Below are 8,909 nucleotides of genomic sequence, written 5' to 3' on the forward strand. Positions count from 1 at the left end.
TCCTCCCCTCTACCACCTCAGTTTACCCTCCTCACTGTCAGAGTGACGGTCCGAACCAACTGACACGTGATGTCGGCCAGACCCGCAGGGCGCTGGTGGGCAGGGCTGGTCGCCGGGCTCCTGGCGGCTCCAGATGCCCAGTCCATCTGGTCAGGAGCAGCCAGGGCAGAGGGGCTCCTGGGGGCCTATCAGTCTCGGGGATCCCACCGGGCTCCCCCAACACCCCAGCAGACACTGACAGATGGGCACCCTGACTCTCACTGACACTTAAGGAATTAGCCAACACCAGTCTCTGTGCCACTTCGCTGAACACACAAGACACACACACACACACACACACACACGCACACACACACACACACATACTCACACACACACTGCTGCCAGGACGAGAGGAGCCAAGGTAACAGCTATATTATCCCAAAATGGGTTTCTCAACTAACATTATGTATCAGTTTTCAAGTCATTAGGTGTGTGTGTGTGTGTGTGTTATACGCCGACAATCATAAGATAGAAATCACCTTTAGTCAATTGGGTTGAAATGGAGATGCTAAACTGTTGCATCAGTGAATTAATTCCATGTCATGAGATCACCTACAGTACATGCTATGTCGTGAGACTGTCTGTAAAGAAGTGCACATCCTTGCTTTGAACACTAGAGGGCAAACCAGGTGGGAATGCCATAAATTGCAACAGTAGCGAAAGTGAAAACATGTGATCACTACCATTGGCCTGTCAGTTGGATTTTTTCCAAAAAGTGGATGTGGGTTTGTCCTTGGACCGCGCTACACCTAAGTAATAAGTATATATACTCTTTTAATCCCGTGTGGGAAATTTGGTCTCTGCATTTATCCCAATCCGTGAATTAGTGAAACACACTCAGCACACAGAAGCACACACTAATCCCGGTGCAGTGAGCTGCCTGCAACAACAGCAGTGCTCAGGGTGCAGTGAAGGGTTCGAACCGGCAACCCTCCGGTTACAAGTCCGAAGCACTAACCAGTAGGCCTTGGCTGCCCCACACCTTTCCACCGAATTTCATGGAAATTGGATAAGTACTGTTCACCTAATCCTGCACACGGAAGGATGGACTGACAGATAAACCTGGTGGAGGTAAATACTGAAATATTGACACACAATTGCAAACTCACAAGCTCTCTCTCACACACATGCTCTGCATGGCCAATGAGGCTTCAGTAGCAGATAGTCCTCACAGCTGGCTTGTCTGTGGGACGGTGACACATCCTGCCTGTGTGACAGAGAAGCCCGGCTCACTGAAACCCCATTAAACACTCAGCTGGAACCACCACACTCGTACGTCACTTAGGGCCAACGGGACATGCGCTAATGACACACACACACACACACACTCACATGTCATCATCAGAGCTGGGCTAATGACACATAGCCTACACACACTCAAAGGTGATCATCAGAGCTGGGCTAATGGCACATACACACACTCAAACGTCATCATCAGAGCTGGCAAACGACACTGACACACATGTAGGGTAAGGACACCAATGCCTGGTAGGATCTCTATTGCTGGTAAGGTTGTAGGCTAACACGTACAAGTTATGACCAAAAAGTTACCCAAAAGTGTTATATATGTATCCTCACCCTAGTTGTGATACAATATAAACTGACAGCAGCAAGTACAACTTAAGTCCTGTTTAGAACAATAGTTTATTTTCTTATTAGGATATAGGACCTGGGTTCATGTTAAAATCATACCATCACCAAATCATGCAGGCCTGTGTCTGCAAGGTAGTATGTACTTTTTGCAGCTGGCTGCAGTCTTCACTGTTCAATCTGATCACCCCGACCAGATCGTCCATCTTTTAATACCAGACCCCATTTTTAATGGACAGGTGTTAACACCACTCAGCCTGCATCATTCTTGTCCTCAGGACGTGTCCTCTATGTCTCCTAGTGAGCAATCTATCTAATAGTGATATGTGGGCCTTGTCTGATCGAAACCTGGTTCTGCTTTATCGCTAATTAATCAGGCAGGGCCCTTTATGAGTTGGGTAAATGACAGACCCCAGATATGGTCCTGATGGAGCACCTGCCGAACACGGCTACCCTCCTACAGATATGACTGACCACCTACCAGTTAGATCAGTACAAACGATACACCTGGACCGCAGAGCAGTATGCAAACGGGGTTATTGCGATCACAAACCCACACACTGAGAAACAGACACAAAACACACACTATATAACGTTGGTTCTAAGTTTCATAAAATGTGGCCATTCATTTCAAATAAATGTAAAAAAATCTTTTCTGTTGACCCATTATTACTGTCTAAGTGTAATGAATCAGTCTTGTAGTCTTATGACTCAGGGTAATTCATGGCACAGCACAGTGTGAGTTCTGAGTGCGGCTTACTGGCCATGACCCTGAGAAGTCTTTCTCAATAGTCCACTGCACTCATCAGACTTCTTAGGAGGGTGGGACATTAAGAAAGACTGGCACCCAAAAATAGCGCCTCACTTTTCCAGCCCTCCATCAAACAGCCTTCTAGCTTTTTGTGTGTGTCTGAGTGTGTGTCGGTCTGCAAAGGTTACACATTGCACAGGTATTGCAACATGCTGCAACACACACACACACACACAAGGCCAGTGTGAACAGTCCAGACTGAGATTAATGGTTTCTATTGGTGTTTGTTATTCTTTCCAGCGGCTGGGCCTGACCAAACAGCTACCGTTCAAAGAGACGTCCTCCTCATGGCTCCCAGCTCTGGGATTTCCCCTTTAGGGCAAACCCTGTTGGACTGCTCAACACAAACCCTGTTGGACTGCTCAACACAAACTATGCTCAACATGAATGTCCTGGATTTCTCTTTTTTGTATGTAGTATGTTTATGTCTATGTTGGACTGCTCAACACAAACCATGCTGGACTGCTCAACACAATCGGATATAAGTGTAGAGAGTGCGGATCACTCTCTTTTACTTTTGGACTGCTCAAAACAAACCATGCTCAACACGAATGTTCTGGATTTCTTCTCCTTTTTGTATGTAGTATGTTTATGTGCATGTGAGTCAGTGTGTCCATGTCTTTGTGCTTCTGTGTGTGGACTTTTATATATGTACCGATGTATCTGTGTGTGTATATGTGTGTGTGTGTGTGTTTCTATATGTGTGCACGTATGTTTATGTTTGTTTGCAGAGCCCTCCCCAGAGGCATTTTGGTTGGGATATGTGTGCTTCGTGGTGACCCAGTGCGACAGCAGAAACTTCCTAGAGGAGAGCTTCCCAGAGGAGAGCTTGACAGCTTCTCCAGCGCAAAGAGAAGGAAGATTTTTCCACCGCTGAGGACCGTGGTTTGAAGTTCTATATGGCCTCAGAGGTAGCAGTTGGCCATGAGACTACAGTCAAAAGTGCTTTTAAAAGCTAAATGACATTGTTCTCCCTGTGTTGTACACAGAGCTGGACAGATTTCTGGGGCTGTTAACTGGGTAACGGCTTCTATACACAGTTGCGTTCCGTCAACGCATGCCAGTGGGTGTTCCCAACGGTAGCTATGCAAATTACTTGAAGTATAACCGTAATTTGATTGGTTGGTGCCGTCCGTCGATTGGCTTGATTGGCCGGTGCCGTCTGTTGGTGCAGCAACAGCTAAACTTCTCAACGATGGGAGAAACGCGACGCAAAGGACCCACAATTCAGTTCGGCAACGGATGACATGAGCCCATGTAAAGTGAATGGGATGCGTCTCCAGCACTGCAACGCATGCAACTGTGTGTAGAAGCCGTAAGGAAGAGGGTGAGAGAAGCTATTGAGCGTCGACAGAAGTAGTGAATCACAGAACAACCACAGCGCTCCCACTGCAGATCTGGTAGATTGAGCTGCACCATCCTGACCATGGTTTCAACCCTGTGGCCGTCCAGCGATTGAGCTGCACCATCCTGACCATGGTTTCAACCCTGTGGCCTTCCAGTGATTGAGCTGCACCATCCTGACCATGGTTTCAACCCTGTGGCCGTCCAGTGATTGAGCTGCACCATCCTGACCATGGTTTCAACCCTGTGGCCTTCCAGTGATGTGGTGTCACATGTGAATACAGTTTTCCTGGTGCCCCAGTGGGCTGAAAGGAAAGACGACAAAAAAAGGAAATCCACAAGAGACGTTTGTTCTCTGAAGTTTGGGCAAACTTCACCATTGACATTTTCATCTAAACAGGAGAGGATGCATAGCCATTTGCCATGACCACACATCTTCAGTCTCAAGCAGGAGGCTGTTTGTGCCATTGTGTGATTAATCAGAAACACCCCAGCATCTCTTCCATATTACTGAGACTAATGGAAAATAAGAATGAAGGTTAACTCTGAAAATGACAGACCAGTGAGACGTCTTTTCTCACTCAGTTCAGAGAGGTTTTCTCTGAATTCTCACTTCACCCTGGTGCTTTACACTCTTACTGACACTTTAGCATCTTACTGCTACATTACACTCTTACTGCTACTTTACACTCTTACTGCTACATTACACTCTTACTGCTACATTACACTCTTACTGCTACATTACACTCTTACTGACACTTTACACTCTTACACATTATACTCTTACTGCTACATTACACTCTTACTGCTACATTACACTCTTACTGCTACATTACACTCTTACTGCTACATTACACTCTTACACATTATACTCTTACTGCTACATTACACTCTTACTGCTACATTACACTCTTACTGCTACATTACACTCTTACTGCTACATTACACTCTTACACATTATACTCTTACTGCTACATTACACTCTTACTGCTACATTACACTCTTACTGCTACATTACACTCTTACTGCTACATTACACTCTTACACATTATACTCTTACTGCTACATTACACTCTTACTGCTACATTACACTCTTACTGCTACATTACACTCTTACTGCTACATTACACTCTTACACATTATACTCTTACTGACACTTTACACTCTTACTGACACTTTACACTCTTACTGACACTTTACACTCTTACTGCTACATTACACTCTTACTGCTACATTACACTCTTACACATTACACTCTTACTGCTACATTACACTCTTACTGACACTTTACACTCTTACTGCTACATTACACTCTTACTGACACTTTACACTCTTACTGCTACATTACACTCTTACTGCTACATTACACTCTTACTGCTACATTACACTCTTACTGCTACATTACACTCTTACTGCTACATTACACTCTTACTGCTACAATACACTCTTACTGACACTTTACACTCTTACTGCTACATTACACTCTTACTGCTACTTTACACTCTTACTGCTACAATACACTCTTTTTCTCCATTAGTCTCAGTAATATGTAGGAGAAGGTGGCGTGTTTTAGATTAATCACACTCTCACTTCACCCTGGTGCTTTACATTCTTACTGACAATGAAATATTTGGTAGGACTCAGACCATGACCCTTGCTCCTGTATATTTTAGTCAATAATTCCTCCAAAACCAACATAAACGATCAAAACGAATCAAAATAAAAAGAACCATGCTTCATACAAACATTATACAATATTATGATACATTATACACTTTTATTGACATGAAATGGATTTGCTCACAGGTCAGAACATTAAGTACAGTTTATAATGTGCCACTCCAGCCCTTAATGCCCTTGCCTGCATCCTGCCCAGAATGACACACACACACACACACACACACACACACACACACACACACACACACACACACACACACACACACTCAGTCAGGGCCGGAGCTCATAAATCAGCTTTTTGTTATTTTTTATTTCCCTCTCTCTCCACTCGACCTGTCTGAACCCGGGATCCCAGACCACATGTAAGCAGGGCTGCAGCATCGTGTCGCGCCAGTCAGCAGTCGGCCACGTGTGTGTGTGTGTATGTGTGTGTGTGTGTCTGTGTGTGTGTGTGTGTGTGTGTGTGTGTGTGTGTAAGCACCATGGGCTCTGCCCTGTAATCAGGGCCAGTGATGTGGTAGCCACACCAAACACACGGCAGCCGGGGACCGCTCCAGCGTTTACACACGGGACAGACCAGCCGAGCCTGACGACATGGAACCAACCTCCCTTTTTAAAGGAAATTTTCCAACCCCCCCTTCACTAAATTAGCTTCTGGAAACTTTCATCAAAACGTCCCTCTTCATTAAATGGACTTTTTTTTTCTGCACAGCTTATATTTACACACACACACACACACACACACACACACACACACACACAACACATGCATACACATAAACACACACAGACAGATAGACGTGATATGAACATGCACATACACACTCATTCAAACACATACACATGCAATTGTACGTCAGAAAGACAGATATGAATGTGTAGACATCCTTTATTTCATATCCATACACTTACGCACTCAAACCTAAACACATATATACACTAACTAGAAATACAAACTGTGGTGCAGCTGCCATCCATTCCATCCGCATCCAGACCTAATGGGAAACACATGTCTATTTATTTTGGCCTGACAGTGATATGCTGCTTCAGACCAAACCAAAAATTACACCCTGCCTTCACATGTCTATTTTGTAAGCTCAGATACAAACAGAATCCCTTAGAAACTATGCAACCTGCCTCTCTCAATTTCTGCTTTGTGAGAGCCTCGATGGTTCTCAGGGAAATAATAATAAGAAAAAACAACAACTCTAATTCTACCTCTTTTGTGGTTTCAATAGTTTTGTGGTTTCAATAATTTGCGCTTTGTAGAAATGGGACTGATTAATCGTCATTGCTAATTCATCAGTGGCATAATGTTGTGTTTCCCCCCCCCCCCCCCAGGAAATAAAGCACTCTCTGTTATGTAGATGATGGGTAAGTCTACCACAGAAAATGACCCAGCAGTGAAATGACCCATGTCTCCTCATATCCAACATGCCCTCCTCTTCTGACGTGGCTGATGTGTCTCTAGTCTAACTAGGGTTGTTCTGATTATGAAAAGCCTGGAGAAAATCCACTAGAGATATCTACAAGGGTTGGTGTGTGTGTGTGTGTGTGTGTGTCAGTGGTATACACTGCACACACTCATTCCTTTGAAGTCTCAGTAGCCAGCTGTGCTCTTCCTCCCCCATCTCAAGAGAAATGAGCTTACCTGTGTGTGCCTCCTGTTAAACATGTAGGATGTAGCAATGTGTGTGTGGATGAGTGTTGATGTGTGTGTGTGTGTGTGTGTGTGTGTGTGTGTGTGTGTGTGTGTGTGGATGGGCGTTGGTGTGTGTGGATGGGTGTTGGTGTGTGTGTGTGTGTGTGTGTGTGTGTGTGTGTGTGTGTGTGTTGATAAGTGTTGGTGTGTGCGTGTGTGGATGGGTGTTGGTGTGTGTGTTTCAGCATGTGCACTCTCTCTCTCACACACACACACACACATTTCTTGTGAAATAGCCCCCTATTTGCAATGTATTTCCTTGGGGATGCATGTGTCCATTCCTTTGTCCTCTTACTATCCTCACACACACACACACACCAAATACCATCTGTCTATACTGTGTCCTCTTACTTTCCTCACACACACACACACACAGACACACAGACACACACACACACACACACGCACACACGCACGCACGCACGCACGCACGCACGCACGCACGCACGCACGCACACACACACACACACACACACACAACCCAAAACATTACCATGGCAGCTATATTTTTCTTAATCTTCCTCTTTCTCCCCATGCACTGCATGGTCTCTCTTTCCCCCTAGAGTAGCTTGGTGGTCACATTTGACGTGACCTTTGCTACAGTCCAATCTACCAACAAGGTGAGCCCATCCATCTGAGAGTCAACACCTCCTCTGGGATCGTTGCGCTGGCCTTACACACTTGAGTTCTAACTAGCGCCACACATCTTCATGTCTTCTTTGTGCCACCTTATCTGCTGCACTTCCTTAAAATGATTAGGAGGACCATCAACAAAATTTTGATATTAAATAGTTAATGAAGAGTAAATACCGTGATGGTTGTTTCACAGAGAAGGTCAGGCACTGTTAGCTGATGTGTAGACACAGGTGCTCAGTCAAGCTTGACCACTCCAGCAAGGCAAATAAATCAACGCCAGATTCCCATTTCTGCCTCATCCCCCAGAGATGATTAGCGATGCCTGCAGCTCTGAGCTTCTAATAAAACCTTAATGGATCATGACCTTGTCAAATCCAGAACAAATTCATAACATATCATGTGGAGGAGCTCTTCCCATATTACAGTAAGTAAGGCTTTGGTTGTGTTTCATTTCATAGTCTGAATGTTTGTTTTGGTAATGATGTATTTGGTTTGATATCTATTTACAAATCATAATGCATCATTGTAGTGACCTTAAACTGTAGAATGTGCCGCCTGTTAAAGTCAGTCTGTTCAGCCCCATTTGTGCTCCGGTGGTCATGGGCGACTGCAGTGACAGCACACACACACACACACACACACACACACACACACACACAGTTTCAACCTAGACAAAGCAGCCTTTTCATGACGGGTCAGCGATTAACTGAAACCCAAAACGTGAGAGCAGTCACTTGCATCATGTCAGTGTGTGTGTGTGTGTGTGTGTGTGTGTGTGTGTGTGTGTGTGTGTGTGTGTGTGTGTGTGTGTGTGTGTGTGTGTGTGTGTGTGTGTGTGTGTGTGTGTGTGTGTGTGTGTGTGTGTGTGTGTGTGTGTGCGTGCATGCACATGTGTGTGTGTGTGTGTGTGTGTCTAGGCCATTCCCTGGTTCACAGTGGTCCATTCTCGGGGCTGAGATGTTTAGTTCTGGTGTGATGGTTGGGGTTGCGGAGCAGCCACCCGCCCACCCCCGAGCGGGTCAGGATTGGACTCCGGAGAGATCACAGACTGGGTGGAACCAGTCTGACTTCACGGAGGTGGATGCTGTCCAAATCAAACGCACC

Source organism: Alosa sapidissima, chromosome 14, assembly GCF_018492685.1.
Source record: "Alosa sapidissima isolate fAloSap1 chromosome 14, fAloSap1.pri, whole genome shotgun sequence".
Taxonomy (NCBI): Eukaryota; Metazoa; Chordata; class Actinopteri; order Clupeiformes; family Clupeidae; genus Alosa; species Alosa sapidissima.